Raw genomic sequence first — 21656 nt, 5'->3', positions numbered from 1 at the left:
CATATCCCATAGCGTAACCACTCATATATTTGGATTCCTCTCGATGAGGCGAGCAGTACGAGTACCACCTTGATGGGTCTGCGACGTTTCCTTCCAGAGTTATTACCAAAACACCACAAACATCCCAGAATCCTCTCGGTTTGGGGTCAAAATGTTGTCGCTTATTAAATCCCATAAGAAACGTCGCATCGAATAAATGTGATTGAATTCTCCCCGCCTGGACGAGTGGAATTGAATGGTGCAACTGATTTTGCTGTGCTGTGTTAAATTCGATGTTTGCATGACTGCTTTTGTTTTATTTTGTGAATAGCAAAAAGCATTCAACCCCATAATACATGTTGTTTTATTGGTCGCTCGTCCATTTCATATCCCATAGCGTAACCACTCATATATTTGGATTCCTCTCGATGAGGCGAGCAGTACGAGTACCACCTTGATGGGTCTACGACGTTTCCTTCCAGTGTTATTACCAAAAAAACACAAACATCCCAGAATCCTCTCGGTTTGGGGTCAAAATGTTGTCGCTTATTAAATCCCATAAGAAACGTCGCATCGAATAAATGTGATTGAATTCTCCCCGCCTGGACGAGCGGAATTGAATGGTGCAACTGGTTTTGCTGTGCTGTGTTAAATTCGATGTTTGCATGACTGCTTTTGTTTTATTTTGTGAATAGCAAAAAGCATTCAACCCCATAATACATGTTGTTTTATTGGTCGCTCGTCCATTTCATATCCCATAGCGTAACCACTCATATATTTGGATTCCTCTCGATGAGGCGAGCAGTACGAGTACCACCTTGATGGGTCTGCGACGTTTCCTTCCAGAGTTATTACCAAAAAACCACAAACATCCCAGAATCCTCTCGGTTTGGGGTCAAAATGTTGTCGCTTATTAAATCCCATAAGAAACGTCGCATCGAATAAATGTGATTGAATTCTCCCCGCCTGGACGAGCGGAATTGAATGGTGCAACTGGTTTTGCTGTGCTGTGTTAAATTCGATGTTTGCATGACTGCTTTTGTTTTATTTTGTGAATAGCAAAAAGCATTCAACCCCATAATACATGTTGTTTTATTGGTCGCTCGTCCATTTCATATCACATAGCGTAACCACTCATATATTTGGATTCCTCTCGATGAGGCGAGCAGTACGAGTACCACCTTGATGGGTCTGCGACGTTTCCTTCCAGAGTTATTACCAAAAAACCACAAACATCCCAGAATCCTCTCGGTTTGGGGTCAAAATGTTGTCGCTTATTAAATCCCATAAGAAACGTCGCATCGAATAAATGTGATTGAATTCTCCCCGCCTGGACGAGCGTAATTGATTGGTGCAACTGGTTTTGCTGTGCTGTGTTAAATTCGATGTTTGCATGACTGCTTTTGTTTTATTTTGTGAATAGCAAAAAGCATTCAACCCCATAATACATGTTGTTTTATTGGTCGCTCGTCCATTTCATATCCCATAGCGTAACCACTCATATATTTGGATTCCTCTCGATGAGGCGAGCAGTACGAGTACCACCTTGATGGGTCTGCGACGTTTCCTTCCAGAGTTATTACCAAAACACCACAAACATCCCAGAATCCTCTCGGTTTGGGGTCAAAATGTTGTCGCTTATTAAATCCCATAAGAAACGTCGCATCGAATAAATGTGATTGAATTCTCCCCGCCTGGACGAGTGGAATTGAATGGTGCAACTGATTTTGCTGTGCTGTGTTAAATTCGATGTTTGCATGACTGCTTTTGTTTTATTTTGTGAATAGCAAAAAGCATTCAACCCCATAATACATGTTGTTTTATTGGTCGCTCGTCCATTTCATATCCCATAGCGTAACCACTCATATATTTGGATTCCTCTCGATGAGGCGAGCAGTACGAGTACCACCTTGATTGGTCTACGACGTTTCCTTCCAGTGTTATTACCAAAAAAACACAAACATCCCAGAATCCTCTCGGTTTGGGGTCAAAATGTTGTCGCTTATTAAATCCCATAAGAAACGTCGCATCGAATAAATGTGATTGAATTCTCCCCGCCTGGACGAGCGGAATTGAATGGTGCAACTGGTTTTGCTGTGCTGTGTTAAATTCGATGTTTGCATGACTGCTTTTGTTTTATTTTGTGAATAGCAAAAAGCATTCAACCCCATAATACATGTTGTTTTATTGGTCGCTCGTCCATTTCATATCCCATAGCGTAACCACTCATATATTTGGATTCCTCTCGATGAGGCGAGCAGTACGAGTACCACCTTGATGGGTCTGCGACGTTTCCTTCCAGAGTTATTACCAAAAAACCACAAACATCCCAGAATCCTCTCGGTTTGGGGTCAAAATGTTGTCGCTTATTAAATCCCATAAGAAACGTCGCATCGAATAAATGTGATTGAATTCTCCCCGCCTGGACGAGCAGAATTGAATGGTGCAACTGGTTTTGCTGTGCTGTGTTAAATTCGATGTTTGCATGACTGCTTTTGTTTTATTTTGTGAATAGCAAAAAGCATTCAACCCCATAATACATGTTGTTTTATTGGTCGCTCGTCCATTTCATATCCCATAGCGTAACCACTCATATATTTGGATTCCTCTCGATGAGGCGAGCAGTACGAGTACCACCTTGATGGGTCTGCGACGTTTCCTTCCAGAGTTATTACCAAAAAACCACAAACATCCCAGAATCCTCTCGGTTTGGGGTCAAAATGTTGTCGCTTATTAAATCCCATAAGAAACGTCGCATCGAATAAATGTGATTGAATTCTCCCCGCCTGGACGAGCGGAATTGAATGGTGCAACTGGTTTTGCTGTGCTGTGTTAAATTCGATGTTTGCATGACTGCTTTTGTTTTATTTTGTGAATAGCAAAAAGCATTCAACCCCATAATACATGTTGTTTTATTGGTCGCTCGTCCATTTCATATCCCATAGCGTAACCACTCATATATTTGGATTCCTCTCGATGAGGCGAGCAGTACGAGTACCACCTTGATGGGTCTGCGACGTTTCCTTCCAGAGTTATTACCAAAAAACCACAAACATCCCAGAATCCTCTCGGTTTGGGGTCAAAATGTTGTCGCTTATTAAATCCCATAAGAAACGTCGCATCGAATAAATGTGATTGAATTCTCCCCGCCTGGACGAGCGGAATTGAATGGTGCAACTGGTTTTGCTGTGCTGTGTTAAATTCGATGTTTGCATGACTGCTTTTGTTTTATTTTGTGAATAGCAAAAAGCATTCAACCCCATAATACATGTTGTTTTATTGGTCGCTCGTCCATTTCATATCCCATAGCGTAACCACTCATATATTTGGATTCCTCTCGATGAGGCGAGCAGTACGAGTACCACCTTGATGGGTCTGCGACGTTTCCTTCCAGAGTTATTACCAAAAAACCACAAACATCCCAGAATCCTCTCGGTTTGGGGTCAAAATGTTGTCGCTTATTAAATCCCATAAGAAACGTCGCATCGAATAAATGTGATTGAATTCTCCCCGCCTGGACGAGCGGAATTGATTGGTGCAGCTGGTTTTGCTGTACTGTGTTAAATTCGATGTTTGCATGACTGCTTTTGTTTTATTTTGTGAATAGCAAAAAGCATTCAACCCCATAATACATGTTGTTTTATTGGTCGCTCGTCCATTTCATATCCCATAGCGTAACCACTCATATATTTGGATTCCTCTCGATGAGGCGAGCAGTACGAGTACCACCTTGATGGGTCTGCGACGTTTCCTTCCAGAGTTATTACCAAAAAACCACAAACATCCCAGAATCCTCTCGGTTTGGGGTCAAAATGTTGTCGCTTATTAAATCCCATAAGAAACGTCGCATCGAATATATGTGATTGAATTCTCCCCGCCTGGACGAGCGGAATTGAATGGTGCAACTGGTTTGCTGTGCTGTGTTAAATTCGATGTTTGCATGACTGCTTTTGTTTTATTTTGTGAATAGCAAAAAGCATTCAACCCCATAATACATGTTGTTTTATTGGTCGCTCGTCCATTTCATATCCCATAGCGTAACCACTCATATATTTGGATTCCTCTCGATGAGGCGAGCAGTACGAGTACCACCTTGATGGGTCTGCGACGTTTCCTTCCAGAGTTATTACCAAAAAACCACAAACATCCCAGAATCCTCTCGGTTTGGGGTCAAAATGTTGTCGCTTATTAAATCCCATAAGAAACGTCGCATCGAATGAATGTGATTGAATTCTCCCCGCCTGGACGAGCGTAATTGATTGGTGCAACTGGTTTTGCTGTGCTGTGTTAAATTCGATGTTTGCATGACTGCTTTTGTTTTATTTTGTGAATAGCAAAAAGCATTCAACCCCATAATACATGTTGTTTTATTGGTCGCTCGTCCATTTCATATCCCATAGCGTAACCACTCATATATTTGGATTCCTCTCGATGAGGCGAGCAGTACGAGTACCACCTTGATGGGTCTGCGACGTTTCCTTCCAGAGTTATTACCAAAAAAACACAAACATCCCAGAATCCTCTCGGTTTGGGGTCAAAATGTTGTCGCTTATTAAATCCCATAAGAAACGTCGCATCGAATAAATGTGATTGAATTCTCCCCGCCTGGACGAGCGGAATTGATTGGTGCAACTGGTTTTGCTGTGCTGTGTTAAATTCGATGTTTGCATGACTGCTTTTGTTTTATTTTGTGAATAGCAAAAAGCATTCAACCCCATAATACATGTTGTTTTATTGGTCGCTCGTCCATTTCATATCCCATAGCGTAACCACTCATATATTTGGATTCCTCTCGATGAGGCGAGCAGTACGAGTACCACCTTGATGGGTCTGCGACGTTTCCTTCCAGAGTTATTACCAAAAAACCACAAACATCCCAGAATCCTCTCGGTTTGGGGTCAAAATGTTGTCGCTTATTAAATCCCATAAGAAACGTCGCATCGAATAAATGTGATTGAATTCTCCCCGCCTGGACGAGCGGAATTGATTGGTGCAACTGGTTTTGCTGTGGTGTGTTCAATTCGATGTTTGCATGACTGCTTTTGTTTTATTTTGTGAATAGCAAAAAGCATTCAACCCCATAATACATGTTGTTTTATTGGTCGCTCGTCCATTTCATATCCCATAGCGTAACCACTCATATATTTGGATTCCTCTCGATGAGGCGAGCAGTACGAGTACCACCTTGATGGGTCTGCGACGTTTCCTTCCAGAGTTATTACCAAAAAACCACAAACATCCCAGAATCCTCTCGGTTTGGGGTCAAAATGTTGTCGCTTATTAAATCCCATAAGAAACGTCGCATCGAATAAATGTGATTGAATTCTCCCCGCCTGGACGAGCGGAATTTATTGGTGCAACTGGTTTTGCTGTGGTGTGTTAAATTCGATGTTTGCATGACTGCTTTTGTTTTATTTTGTGAATAGCAAAAAGCATTCAACCCCATAATACATGTTGTTTTATTGGTCGCTCGTCCATTTCATATCCCATAGCGTAACCACTCATATATTTGGATTCCTCTCGATGAGGCGAGCAGTACGAGTACCACCTTGATGGGTCTGCGACGTTTCCTTCCAGAGTTATTACCAAAAAACCACAAACATCCCAGAATCCTCTCGGTTTGGGGTCAAAATGTTGTCGCTTATTAAATCCCATAAGAAACGTCGCATCGAATAAATGTGATTGAATTCTCCCCGCCTGGACGAGCGGAATTGAATGGTGCAACTGGTTTGCTGTGCTGTGTTAAATTCGATGTTTGCATGACTGCTTTTGTTTTATTTTGTGAATAGCAAAAAGCATTCAACCCCATAATACATGTTGTTTTATTGGTCGCTCGTCCATTTCATATCCCATAGCGTCACCACTCATATATTTGGATTCCTCTCGATGAGGCGAGCAGTACGAGTACCACCTTGATGGGTCTGCGACGTTTCCTTCCAGAGTTATTACCAAAAAACCACAAACATCCCAGAATCCTCTCGGTTTGGGGTCAAAATGTTGTCGCTTATTAAATCCCATAAGAAACGTCGCATCGAATAAATGTGATTGAATTCTCCCCGCCTGGACGAGCAGAATTGAATGGTGCAACTGGTTTTGCTGTGCTGTGTTAAATTCGATGTTTGCATGACTGCTTTTGTTTTATTTTGTGAATAGCAAAAAGCATTCAACCCCATAATACATGTTGTTTTATTGGTCGCTCGTCCATTTCATATCCCATAGCGTAACCACTCATATATTTGGATTCCTCTCGATGAGGCGAGCAGTACGAGTACCACCTTGATGGGTCTGCGACGTTTCCTTCCAGAGTTATTACCAAAAAACCACAAACATCCCAGAATCCTCTCGGTTTGGGGTCAAAATGTTGTCGCTTATTAAATCCCATAAGAAACGTCGCATCGAATAAATGTGATTGAATTCTCCCCGCCTGGACGAGCGGAATTGAATGGTGCAACTGGTTTTGCTGTGCTGTGTTAAATTCGATGTTTGCATGACTGCTTTTGTTTTATTTTGTGAATAGCAAAAAGCATTCAACCCCATAATACATGTTGTTTTATTGGTCGCTCGTCCATTTCATATCCCATAGCGTAACCACTCATATATTTGGATTCCTCTCGATGAGGCGAGCAGTACGAGTACCACCTTGATGGGTCTGCGACGTTTCCTTCCAGAGTTATTACCAAAAAACCACAAACATCCCAGAATCCTCTCGGTTTGGGGTCAAAATGTTGTCGCTTATTAAATCCCATAAGAAACGTCGCATCGAATAAATGTGATTGAATTCTCCCCGCCTGGACGAGCGGAATTGAATGGTGCAACTGGTTTTGCTGTGCTGTGTTAAATTCGATGTTTGCATGACTGCTTTTGTTTTATTTTGTGAATAGCAAAAAGCATTCAACCCCATAATACATGTTGTTTTATTGGTCGCTCGTCCATTTCATATCCCATAGCGTAACCACTCATATATTTGGATTCCTCTCGATGAGGCGAGCAGTACGAGTACCACCTTGATGGGTCTGCGACGTTTCCTTCCAGAGTTATTACCAAAAAACCACAAACATCCCAGAATCCTCTCGGTTTGGGGTCAAAATGTTGTCGCTTATTAAATCCCATAAGAAACGTCGCATCGAATAAATGTGATTGAATTCTCCCCGCCTGGACGAGCGGAATTGAATGGTGCAACTGGTTTTGCTGTGCTGTGTTAAATTCGATGTTTGCATGACTGCTTTTGTTTTATTTTGTGAATAGCAAAAAGCATTCAACCCCATAATACATGTTGTTTTATTGGTCGCTCGTCCATTTCATATCCCATAGCGTAACCACTCATATATTTGGATTCCTCTCGATGAGGCGAGCAGTACGAGTACCACCTTGATGGGTCTGCGACGTTTCCTTCCAGAGTTATTACCAAAAAACCACAAACATCCCAGAATCCTCTCGGTTTGGGGTCAAAATGTTGTCGCTTATTAAATCCCATAAGAAACGTCGCATCGAATAAATGTGATTGAATTCTCCCCGCCTGGACGAGCGGAATTGATTGGTGCAGCTGGTTTTGCTGTACTGTGTTAAATTCGATGTTTGCATGACTGCTTTTGTTTTATTTTGTGAATAGCAAAAAGCATTCAACCCCATAATACATGTTGTTTTATTGGTCGCTCGTCCATTTCATATCCCATAGCGTAACCACTCATATATTTGGATTCCTCTCGATGAGGCGAGCAGTACGAGTACCACCTTGATGGGTCTGCGACGTTTCCTTCCAGAGTTATTACCAAAAAACCACAAACATCCCAGAATCCTCTCGGTTTGGGGTCAAAATGTTGTCGCTTATTAAATCCCATAAGAAACGTCGCATCGAATATATGTGATTGAATTCTCCCCGCCTGGACGAGCGGAATTGAATGGTGCAACTGGTTTGCTGTGCTGTGTTAAATTCGATGTTTGCATGACTGCTTTTGTTTTATTTTGTGAATAGCAAAAAGCATTCAACCCCATAATACATGTTGTTTTATTGGTCGCTCGTCCATTTCATATCCCATAGCGTAACCACTCATATATTTGGATTCCTCTCGATGAGGCGAGCAGTACGAGTACCACCTTGATGGGTCTGCGACGTTTCCTTCCAGAGTTATTACCAAAAAACCACAAACATCCCAGAATCCTCTCGGTTTGGGGTCAAAATGTTGTCGCTTATTAAATCCCATAAGAAACGTCGCATCGAATGAATGTGATTGAATTCTCCCCGCCTGGACGAGCGTAATTGATTGGTGCAACTGGTTTTGCTGTGCTGTGTTAAATTCGATGTTTGCATGACTGCTTTTGTTTTATTTTGTGAATAGCAAAAAGCATTCAACCCCATAATACATGTTGTTTTATTGGTCGCTCGTCCATTTCATATCCCATAGCGTAACCACTCATATATTTGGATTCCTCTCGATGAGGCGAGCAGTACGAGTACCACCTTGATGGGTCTGCGACGTTTCCTTCCAGAGTTATTACCAAAAAAACACAAACATCCCAGAATCCTCTCGGTTTGGGGTCAAAATGTTGTCGCTTATTAAATCCCATAAGAAACGTCGCATCGAATAAATGTGATTGAATTCTCCCCGCCTGGACGAGCGGAATTGATTGGTGCAACTGGTTTTGCTGTGCTGTGTTAAATTCGATGTTTGCATGACTGCTTTTGTTTTATTTTGTGAATAGCAAAAAGCATTCAACCCCATAATACATGTTGTTTTATTGGTCGCTCGTCCATTTCATATCCCATAGCGTAACCACTCATATATTTGGATTCCTCTCGATGAGGCGAGCAGTACGAGTACCACCTTGATGGGTCTCCGACGTTTCCTTCCAGAGTTATTACCAAAAAACCACAAACATCCCAGAATCCTCTCGGTTTGGGGTCAAAATGTTGTCGCTTATTAAATCCCATAAGAAACGTCGCATCGAATAAATGTGATTGAATTCTCCCCGCCTGGACGAGCGGAATTTATTGGTGCAACTGGTTTTGCTGTGGTGTGTTAAATTCGATGTTTGCATGACTGCTTTTGTTTTATTTTGTGAATAGCAAAAAGCATTCAACCCCATAATACATGTTGTTTTATTGGTCGCTCGTCCATTTCATATCCCATAGCGTAACCACTCATATATTTGGATTCCTCTCGATGAGGCGAGCAGTACGAGTACCACCTTGATGGGTCTGCGACGTTTCCTTCCAGAGTTATTACCAAAAAACCACAAACATCCCAGAATCCTCTCGGTTTGGGGTCAAAATGTTGTCGCTTATTAAATCCCATAAGAAACGTCGCATCGAATAAATGTGATTGAATTCTCCCCGCCTGGACGAGCGGAATTTATTGGTGCAACTGGTTTTGCTGTGGTGTGTTAAATTCGATGTTTGCATGACTGCTTTTGTTTTATTTTGTGAATAGCAAAAAGCATTCAACCCCATAATACATGTTGTTTTATTGGTCGCTCGTCCATTTCATATCCCATAGCGTAACCACTCATATATTTGGATTCCTCTCGATGAGGCGAGCAGTACGAGTACCACCTTGATGGGTCTGCGACGTTTCCTTCCAGAGTTATTACCAAAAAACCACAAACATCCCAGAATCCTCTCGGTTTGGGGTCAAAATGTTGTCGCTTATTAAATCCCATAAGAAACGTCGCATCGAATAAATGTGATTGAATTCTCCCCGCCTGGACGAGCGGAATTGAATGGTGCAACTGGTTTGCTGTGCTGTGTTAAATTCGATGTTTGCATGACTGCTTTTGTTTTATTTTGTGAATAGCAAAAAGCATTCAACCCCATAATACATGTTGTTTTATTGGTCGCTCGTCCATTTCATATCCCATAGCGTAACCACTCATATATTTGGATTCCTCTCGATGAGGCGAGCAGTACGAGTACCACCTTGATGGGTCTGCGACGTTTCCTTCCAGAGTTATTACCAAAAAACCACAAACATCCCAGAATCCTCTCGGTTTGGGGTCAAAATGTTGTCGCTTATTAAATCCCATAAGAAACGTCGCATCGAATAAATGTGATTGAATTCTCCCCGCCTGGACGAGCAGAATTGAATGGTGCAACTGGTTTTGCTGTGCTGTGTTAAATTCGATGTTTGCATGACTGCTTTTGTTTTATTTTGTGAATAGCAAAAAGCATTCAACCCCATAATACATGTTGTTTTATTGGTCGCTCGTCCATTTCATATCCCATAGCGTAACCACTCATATATTTGGATTCCTCTCGATGAGGCGAGCAGTACGAGTACCACCTTGATGGGTCTGCGACGTTTCCTTCCAGAGTTATTACCAAAAAACCACAAACATCCCAGAATCCTCTCGGTTTGGGGTCAAAATGTTGTCGCTTATTAAATCCCATAAGAAACGTCGCATCGAATGAATGTGATTGAATTCTCCCCGCCTGGACGAGCGGAATTGATTGGTGCAACTGGTTTTGCTGTGCTGTGTTAAATTCGATGTTTGCATGACTGCTTTTGTTTTATTTTGTGAATAGCAAAAAGCATTCAACCCCATAATACATGTTGTTTTATTGGTCGCTCGTCCATTTCATATCCCATAGCGTAACCACTCATATATTTGGATTCCTCTCGATGAGGCGAGCAGTACGGGTACCACCTTGATGGTTCTGCGACGTTTCCTTCCAGTGTTATTACCAAAAAACCACAAACATCCCAGAATCCTCTCGGTTTGGGGTCAAAATGTTGTCGCTTATTAAATCCCACAAGAAACGTCGCATCGAATAAATGTGATTGAATTCTCCCCGCCTGGACGAGCAGAATTGAATGGTGCAACTGGTTTTGCTGTGCTGTGTTAAATTCGATGTTTGCATGACTGCTTTTGTTTTATTTTGTGAATAGCAAAAAGCATTCAACCCCATAATACATGTTGTTTTATTGGTCGCTCGTCCATTTCATATCCCATAGCGTAACCACTCATATATTTGGATTCCTCTCGATGAGGCGAGCAGTACGAGTACCACCTTGATGGGTCTGCGACGTTTCCTTCCAGTGTTATTACCAAAAAACCACAAACATCCCAGAATCCTCTCGGTTTGGGGTCAAAATGTTGTCGCTTATTAAATCCCATAAGAAACGTCGCATCGAATAAATGTGATTGAATTCTCCCCGCCTGGACGAGCGGAATTGAATGGTGCAACTGGTTTTGCTGTGCTGTGTTAAATTCGATGTTTGCATGACTGCTTTTGTTTTATTTTGTGAATAGCAAAAAGCATTCAACCCCATAATACATGTTGTTTTATTGGTCGCTCGTCCATTTCATATCCCATAGCGTAACCACTCATATATTTGGATTCCTCTCGATGAGGCGAGCAGTACGAGTACCACCTTGATGGGTCTGCGACGTTTCCTTCCAGTGTTATTACCAAAAAACCACAAACATCCCAGAATCCTCTCGGTTTGGGGTCAAAATGTTGTCGCTTATTAAATCCCATAAGAAACGTCGCATCGAATAAATGTGATTGAATTCTCCCCGCCTGGACGAGCGGAATTGATTGGTGCAACTGGTTTTGCTGTGCTGTGTTAAATTCGATGTTTGCATGACTGCTTTTGTTTTATTTTGTGAATAGCAAAAAGCATTCAACCCCATAATACATGTTGTTTTATTGGTCGCTCGTCCATTTCATATCCCATAGCGTAACCACTCATATATTTGGATTCCTCTCGATGAGGCGAGCAGTACGAGTACCACCTTGATGGGTCTGCGACGTTTCCTTCCAGAGTTATTACCAAAAAACCACAAACATCCCAGAATCCTCTCGGTTTGGGGTCAAAATATTTTCGCTTATTAAATCCCATAAGAAACGTCGCATCGAATAAATGTGATTGAATTCTCCCCGCCTGGACGAGCGGAATTGAATGGTGCAACTGGTTTTGCTGTGCTGTGTTAAATTCGATGTTTGCATGACTGCTTTTGTTTTATTTTGTGAATAGCAAAAAGCATTCAACCCCATAATACATGTTGTTTTATTGGTCACTCGTCCATTTCATATCCCATAGCGTAACCACTCATATATTTGGATTCCTCTCGATGAGGCGAGCAGTACGAGTACCACCTTGATGGGTCTGCGACGTTTCCTTCCAGTGTTATTACCAAAAAACCACAAACATCCCAGAATCCTCTCGGTTTGGGGTCAAAATGTTGTCGCTTATTAAATCCCATAAGAAACGTCGCATCGAATAAATGTGATTGAATTTTCCCCGCCTGGACGAGCAGAATTGATTGGTGCAACTGGTTTTGCTGTGCTGTGTTAAATTCGATGTTTGCATGACTGCTTTTGTTTTATTTTGTGAATAGCAAAAAGCATTCAACCCCATAATACATGTTGTTTTATTGGTCGCTCGTCCATTTCATATCCCATAGCGTAACCACTCATATATTTGGATTCCTCTCGATGAGGCGAGCAGTACGAGTACCACCTTGATGGGTCTGCGACGTTTCCTTCCAGAGTTATTACCAAAAAACCACAAACATCCCAGAATCCTCTCGGTTTGGGGTCAAAATATTGTCGCTTATTAAATCCCATAAGAAACGTCGCATCGAATAAATGTGATTGAATTCTCCCCGCCTGGACGAGCGGAATTGAATGGTGCAACTGGTTTTGCTGTGCTGTGTTAAATTCGATGTTTGCATGACTGCTTTTGTTTTATTTTGTGAATAGCAAAAAGCATTCAACCCCATAATACATGTTGTTTTATTGGTCACTCGTCCATTTCATATCCCATAGCGTAACCACTCATATATTTGGATTCCTCTCGATGAGGCGAGCAGTACGAGTACCACCTTGATGGGTCTGCGACGTTTCCTTCCAGAGTTATTACCAAAAAACCACAAACATCCCAGAATCCTCTCGGTTTGGGGTCAAAATGTTGTCGCTTATTAAATCCCATAAGAAACGTCGCATCGAATAAATGTGATTGAATTCTCCCCGCCTGGACGAGCGGAATTGATTGGTGCAACTGGTTTTGCTGTGCTGTGTTAAATTCGATGTTTGCATGACTGCTTTTGTTTTATTTTGTGAATAGCAAAAAGCATTCAACCCCATAATACATGTTGTTTTATTGGTCGCTCGTCCATTTCATATCCCATAGCGTAACCACTCATATATTTGGATTCCTCTCGATGAGGCGAGCAGTACGAGTACCACCTTGATGGGTCTGCGACGTTTCCTTCCAGAGTTATTACCAAAAAACCACAAACATCCCAGAATCCTCTCGGTTTGGGGTCAAAATATTGTCGCTTATTAAATCCCATAAGAAACGTCGCATCGAATAAATGTGATTGAATTCTCCCCGCCTGGACGAGCGGAATTGAATGGTGCAACTGGTTTTGCTGTGCTGTGTTAAATTCGATGTTTGCATGACTGCTTTTGTTTTATTTTGTGAATAGCAAAAAGCATTCAACCCCATAATACATGTTGTTTTATTGGTCACTCGTCCATTTCATATCCCATAGCGTAACCACTCATATATTTGGATTCCTCTCGATGAGGCGAGCAGTACGAGTACCACCTTGATGGGTCTGCGACGTTTCCTTCCAGTGTTATTACCAAAAAACCACAAACATCCCAGAATCCTCTCGGTTTGGGGTCAAAATGTTGTCGCTTATTAAATCCCATAAGAAACGTCGCATCGAATAAATGTGATTGAATTCTCCCCGCCTGGACGAGCAGAATTGATTGGTGCAACTGGTTTTGCTGTGCTGTGTTAAATTCGATGTTTGCATGACTGCTTTTGTTTTATTTTGTGAATAGCAAAAAGCATTCAACCCCATAATACATGTTGTTTTATTGGTCGCTCGTCCATTTCATATCCCATAGCGTAACCACTCATATATTTGGATTCCTCTCGATGAGGCGAGCAGTACGAGTACCACCTTGATGGGTCTGCGACGTTTCCTTCCAGTGTTATTACCAAAAAACCACAAACATCCCAGAATCCTCTCGGTTTGGGGTCAAAATGTTGTCGCTTATTAAATCCCATAAGAAACGTCGCATCGAATAAATGTGATTGAATTCTCCCCGCCTGGACGAGCGGAATTGATTGGTGCAACTGGTTTTGCTGTGCTGTGTTAAATTCGATGTTTGCATGACTGCTTTTGTTTTATTTTGTGAATAGCAAAAAGCATTCAACCCCATAATACATGTTGTTTTATTGGTCGCTCGTCCATTTCATATCCCATAGCGTAACCACTCATATATTTGGATTCCTCTCGATGAGGCGAGCAGTACGAGTACCACCTTGATGGGTCTGCGACGTTTCCTTCCAGAGTTATTACCAAAAAACCACAAACATCCCAGAATCCTCTCGGTTTGGGGTCAAAATATTGTCGCTTATTAAATCCCATAAGAAACGTCGCATCGAATAAATGTGATTGAATTCTCCCCGCCTGGACGAGCGGAATTGAATGGTGCAACTGGTTTTGCTGTGCTGTGTTAAATTCGATGTTTGCATGACTGCTTTTGTTTTATTTTGTGAATAGCAAAAAGCATTCAACCCCATAATACATGTTGTTTTATTGGTCACTCGTCCATTTCATATCCCATAGCGTAACCACTCATATATTTGGATTCCTCTCGATGAGGCGAGCAGTACGAGTACCACCTTGATGGGTCTGCGACGTTTCCTTCCAGAGTTATTACCAAAAAACCACAAACATCCCAGAATCCTTTCGGTTTGGGGTCAAAATGTTGTCGCTTATTAAATCCCATAAGAAACGTCGCATCGAATAAATGTGATTGAATTCTCCCCGCCTGGACGAGCAGAATTGAATGGTGCAACTGGTTTTGCTGTGCTGTGTTAAATTCGATGTTTGCATGACTGCTTTTGTTTTATTTTGTGAATAGCAAAAAGCATTCAACCCCATAATACATGTTGTTTTATTGGTCGCTCGTCCATTTCATATCCCATAGCGTAACCACTCATATATTTGGATTCCTCTCAATGAGGCGAGCAGTACGAGTACCACCTTGATGGGTCTGCGACGTTTCCTTCCAGAGTTATTACCAAAAAACCACAAACATCCCAGAATCCTCTCGGTTTGGGGTCAAAATGTTGTCGCTTATTAAATCCCATAAGAAACGTCGCATCGAATAAATGTGATTGAATTCTCCCCGGCTGGACGAGCGGAATTGAATGGTGCAACTGGTTTTGCTGTGCTGTGTTAAATTCGATGTTTGCATGAGTGCTTTTGTTTTATTTTGTGAATAGCAAAAAGCATTCAACCCCATAATACATGTTGTTTTATTGGTCACTCGTCCATTTCATATCCCATAGCGTAACCACTCATATATTTGGATTCCTCTCGATGAGGCGAGCAGTACGAGTACCACCTTGATGGGTCTGCGACGTTTCCTTCCAGAGTTATTACCAAAAAACCACAAACATCCCAGAATCCTTTCGGTTTGGGGTCAAAATGTTGTCGCTTATTAAATCCCATAAGAAACGTCGCATCGAATAAATGTGATTGAATTCTCCCCGCCTGGACGAGCAGAATTGAATGGTGCAACTGGTTTTGCTGTGCTGTGTTAAATTCGATGTTTGCATGACTGCTTTTGTTTTATTTTGTGAATAGCAAAAAGCATTCAACCCCATAATACATGTTCTTTTATTGGTCGCTCGTCCATTTCATATCCCATAGCGTAACCACTCATATATTTGGATTCCTCTCAATGAGGCGAGCAGTACGAGTACCACCTTGATGGGTCTGCGACGTTTCCTTCCAGAGTTATTACCAAAAAACCACAAACATCCCAGAATCCTCTCGGTTTGGGGTCAAAATGTTGTCGCTTATTAAATCCCATAAGAAACGTCGCATCGAATAAATGTGATTGAATTCTCCCCGGCTGGACGAGCGGAATTGAATGGTGCAACTGGTTTTGCTGTGCTGTGTTAAATTCGATGTTTGCATGAGTGCTTTTGTTTTATTTTGTGAATAGCAAAAAGCATTCAACCCCATAATACATGTTGTTTTATTGGTCGCTCGTCCATTTCATATCCCATAGCGTAACCACTCATATATTTGGATTCCTCTCGATGAGGCGAGCAGTACGAGTACCACCTTGATGGGTCTGCGACGTTTCCTTCCAGAGTTATTACCAAAAAACCACAAACATCCCAGAATCCTCTCGGTTTGGGGTCAAAATGTTGTCGCTTATTAAATCCCATAAGAAACGTCGCATCGAATAAATGTGATTGAATTCTCCCCGCCTGGACGAGCGGAATTGAATGGTGCAACTGATTTTGCTGTGCTGTGTTAAATTCGATTTTTGCATGACTGCTTTTGTTTTATTTTGTGAATAGCAAAAAGCATTCAACCCCATAATACATGTTGTTTTATTGGTCGCTCGTCCATTTCATATCCCATAGGGTAACCACTCATATATTTGGATTCCTCTTGATGAGGCGAGCAGTACGAGTACCACCTTGATGGGTCTTCGACGTTTCCTTCCAGAGTTATTACCAAAAAACCACAAACATCCCAGAATCCTCTCGGTTTGGGGTCAAAATGTTGTCGCTTATTAAATCCCATAAGAAACGTCGCATCGAATAAATGTGATTGAATTCTCCCCGCCTGGACGAGCGGAATTGAATGGTGCAACTGGTTTTGCTGTGCTGTGTTAAATTCGATGTTTGCATGACTGCTTTTGTTTTATTTTGTGAATAGCAAAAAGCATTCAACCCCATAATACATGTTGTTTTATTGGTCGCTCGTCCATTTCATATCCCATAGCGTAACCACTCATATATTTGGATTCCTCTCGATGAGGCGAGCAGTACGAGTACCACCTTGATGGGTCTGCGACGTTTCCTTCCAGAGTTATTACCAAAAAACCACAAACATCCCAGAATCCTTTCGGTTTGGGGTCAAAATGTTGTCGCTTATTAAATCCCATAAGAAACGTCGCATCGAATAAATGTGATTGAATTCTCCCCGCCTGGACGAGCAGAATTGAATGGTGCAACTGGTTTTGCTGTGCTGTGTTAAATTCGATGTTTGCATGACTGCTTTTGTTTTATTTTGTGAATAGCAAAAAGCATTCAACCCCATAATACATGTTGTTTTATTGGTCGCTCGTCCATTTCATATCCCATAGCGTAACCACTCATATATTTGGATTCCTCTCAATGAGGCGAGCAGTACGAGTACCACCTTGATGGGTCTGCGACGTTTCCTTCCAGAGTTATTACCAAAAAACCACAAACATCCCAGAATCCTCTCGGTTTGGGGTCAAAATGTTGTCGCTTATTAAATCCCATAAGAAACGTCGCATCGAATAAATGTGATTGAATTCTCCCCGCCTGGACGAGCGGAATTGATTGGTGCAACTGGTTTTGCTGTGCTGTGTTAAATTCGATGTTTGCATGACTGCTTTTGTTTTATTTTGTGAATAGCAAAAAGCATTCAACCCCATAATACATGTTGTTTTATTGGTCGCTCGTCCATTTCATATCCCATAGCGTAACCACTCATATATTTGGATTCTTCTCGATGAGGCGAGCAGTACGAGTACCACCTTGATGGGTCTGCGACGTTTCCTTCCAGAGTTATTACCAAAAAAACACAAACATCCCAGAATCCTCTCGGTTTGGGGTCAAAATATTGTCGCTTATTAAATCCCATAAGAAACGTCGCATCGAATAAATGTGATTGAATTCTCCCCGCCTGGACGAGCGGAATTGATTGGTGCAACTGGTTTTGCTGTGCTGTGTTAAATTCGATGTTTGCATGACTGCTTTTGTTTTATTTTGTGAATAGCAAAAAGCATTCAACCCCATAATACATGTTGTTTTATTGGTCGCTCGTCCATTTCATATCCCATAGCGTAACCACTCATATATTTGGATTCCTCTCGATGAGGCGAGCAGTACGAGTACCACCTTGATGGGTCTGCGACGTTTCCTTACAGAGTTATTACCAAAAAACCACAAACATCCCAGAATCCTTTCGGTTTGGGGTCAAAATGTTGTCGCTTATTAAATCCCATAAGAAACGTCGCATCGAATAAATGTGATTGAATTCTCCCCGCCTGGACGAGCAGAATTGAATGGTGCAACTGGTTTTGCTGTGCTGTGTTAAATTCGATGTTTGCATGACTGCTTTTGTTTTATTTTGTGAATAGCAAAAAGCATTCAACCCCATAATACATGTTGTTTTATTGGTCGCTCGTCCATTTCATATCCCATAGCGTAACCACTCATATATTTGGATTCCTCTCAATGAGGCGAGCAGTACGAGTACCACCTTGATGGGTCTGCGACGTTTCCTTCCAGAGTTATTACCAAAAAACCACAAACATCCCAGAATCCTCTCGGTTTGGGGTCAAAATGTTGTCGCTTATTAAATCCCATAAGAAACGTCGCATCGAATAAATGTGATTGAATTCTCCCCGCCTGGACGAGCGGAATTGATTGGTGCAACTGGTTTTGCTGTGCTGTGTTAAATTCGATGTTTGCATGACTGCTTTTGTTTTATTTTGTGAATAGCAAAAAGCATTCAACCCCATAATACATGTTGTTTTATTGGTCGCTCGTCCATTTCATATCCCATAGCGTAACCACTCATATATTTGGATTCTTCTCGATGAGGCGAGCAGTACGAGTACCACCTTGATGGGTCTGCGACGTTTCCTTCCAGAGTTATTACCAAAAAAACACAAACATCCCAGAATCCTCTCGGTTTGGGGTCAAAATATTGTCGCTTATTAAATCCCATAAGAAACGTCGCATCGAATAAATGTGATTGAATTCTCCCCGCCTGGACGAGCGGAATTGATTGGTGCAACTGGTTTTGCTGTGCTGTGTTAAATTCGATGTTTGCATGACTGCTTTTGTTTTATTTTGTGAATAGCAAAAAGCATTCAACCCCATAATACATGTTGTTTTATTGGTCGCTCGTCCATTTCATATCCCATAGCGTAACCACTCATATATTTGGATTCCTCTCGATGAGGCGAGCAGTACGAGTACCACCTTGATGGGTCTGCGACGTTTTCTTCCAGTGTTATTACCAAAAAACCACAAACATCCCAGAATCCTCTCGGTTTGGGGTCAAAATGTTGTCGCTTATTAAATCCCATAAGAAACGTCGCATCGAATAAATGTGATTGAATTCTCCCCGCCTGGACGAGCGGAATTTATTGGTGCAACTGGTTTTGCTGTGCTGTGTTAAATTCGATGTTTGCATGACTGCTTTTGTTTTATTTTGTGAATAGCAAAAAGCATTCAACCCCATAATACATGTTGTTTTATTGGTCGCTCGTCCATTTCATATCCCATAGCGTAACCACTCATATATTTGGATTCCTCTCGATGAGGCGAGCAGTACGAGTACCACCTTGATGGGTCTGCGACGTTTCCTTCCAGAGTTATTACCAAAAAACCACAAACATCCCAGAATCCTCTCGGTTTGGGGTCAAAATGTTGTCGCTTATTAAATCCCATAAGAAACGTCGCATCGAATAAATGTGATTGAATTCTCCCCGCCTGGACGAGCAGAATTGATTGGTGCAACTGGTTTTGCTGTGCTGTGTTAAATTCGATGTTTGCATGACTGCTTTTGTTTTATTTTGTGAATAGCAAAAAGCATTCAACCCCATAATACATGTTGTTTTATTGGTCGCTCGTCCATTTCATATCCCATAGCGTAACCACTCATATATTTGGATTCTTCTCGATGAGGCGAGCAGTACGAGTACCACCTTGATGGGTCTGCGACGTTTCCTTCCAGAGTTATTACCAAAAAAACACAAACATCCCAGAATCCTCTCGGTTTGGGGTCAAAATATTGTCGCTTATTAAATCCCATAAGAAACGTCGCATCGAATAAATGTGATTGAATTCTCCCCGCCTGGACGAGCGGAATTGATTGGTGCAACTGGTTTTGCTGTGCTGTGTTAAATTCGATGTTTGCATGACTGCTTTTGTTTTATTTTGTGAATAGCAAAAAGCATTCAACCCCATAATACATGTTGTTTTATTGGTCGCTCGTCCATTTCATATCCCATAGCGTAACCACTCATATATTTGGATTCCTCTCGATGAGGCGAGCAGTACGAGTACCACCTTGATGGGTCTGCGACGTTTCCTTCCAGTGTTATTACCAAAAAACCACAAACATCCCAGAATCCTCTCGGTTTGGGGTCAAAATGTTGTCGCTTATTAAATCCCATAAGAAACGTCGCATCGAATAAATGTGATTGAATTCTCCCCGCCTGGACGAGCGGAATTGAATGGTGCAACTGGTTTTGCTGTGCTGTGTTAAATTCGATGTTTGCATGACTGCTTTTGTTTTATTTTGTGAATTGCAAAAAGCATTCAACCCCATAATACATGTTGTTTTATTGGTCGCTCGTCCATTTCATATCCCATAGCGTAACCACTCATATATTTGGATTCCTCTCGATGAGGAGAGCAGTACGAGTACCACCTTGATGGGTCTGCGACGTTTCCTTCCAGAGTTATTACCAAAAAACCACAAACATCCCAGAATCCTCTCGGTTTGGGGTCAAAATGTTGTCGCTTATTAAATCCCATAAGAAACGTCGCATCGAATAAATGTGATTGAATTCTCCCCGCCTGGACGAGCGGAATTGATTGGTGCAACTGGTTTTGCTGTGCTGTGTTAAATTCGATGTTTGCATGACTGCTTTTGTTTTATTTTGTGAATAGCAAAAAGCATTCAACCCCATAATACATGTTGTTTTATTGGTCGCTCGTCCATTTCATATCCCATAGCGTAACCACTCATATATTTGGATTCCTCTCGATGAGGCGAGCAGTACGAGTACCACCTTGATGGGTCTGCGACGTTTCCTTCCAGTGTTATTACCAAAAAACCACAAACATCCCAGAATCCTCTCGGTTTGGGGTCAAAATGTTGTCGCTTATTAAATCCCATAAGAAACGTCGCATCGAATAAATGTGATTGAATTCTCCCCGCCTGGACGAGCGGAATTTATTGGTGCAACTGGTTTTGCTGTGCTGTGTTAAATTCGATGTTTGCATGACTGCTTTTGTTTTATTTTGTGAATAGCAAAAAGCATTCAACCCCATAATACATGTTGTTTTATTGGTCGCTCGTCCATTTCATATCCCATAGCGTAACCACTCATATATTTGGATTCCTCTCGATGAGGCGAGCAGTACGAGTACCACCTTGATGGGTCTGCGACGTTTCCTTCCAGAGTTATTACCAAAAAACCACAAACATCCCAGAATCCTCTCGGTTTGGGGTCAAAATGTTGTCGCTTATTAAATCCCATAAGAAACGTCGCATCGAATAAATGTGATTGAATTCTCCCCGCCTGGACGAGCGGAATTGATTGGTGCAACTGGTTTTGCTGTGCTGTGTTAAATTCGATGTTTGCATGACTGCTTTTGTTTTATTTTGTGAATAGCAAAAAGCATTCAACCCCATAATACATGTTGTTTTATTGGTCGCTCGTCCATTTCATATCCCATAGCGTAACCACTCATATATTTGGATTCTTCTCGATGAGGCGAGCAGTACGAGTACCACCTTGATGGGTCTGCGACGTTTCCTTCCAGAGTTATTACCAAAAAAACACAAACATCCCAGAATCCTCTCGGTTTGGGGTCAAAATATTGTCGCTTATTAAATCCCATAAGAAACGT

Source organism: Petromyzon marinus, chromosome 82 (assembly GCF_048934315.1).
Source record: "Petromyzon marinus isolate PM22_M1 ecotype Great Lakes invasive population chromosome 82, UKy_Petmar_22M1.pri1.0, whole genome shotgun sequence".
Taxonomy (NCBI): domain Eukaryota; kingdom Metazoa; phylum Chordata; class Hyperoartia; order Petromyzontiformes; family Petromyzontidae; genus Petromyzon; species Petromyzon marinus.
This window is presented reverse-complemented; position numbering follows the sequence as displayed.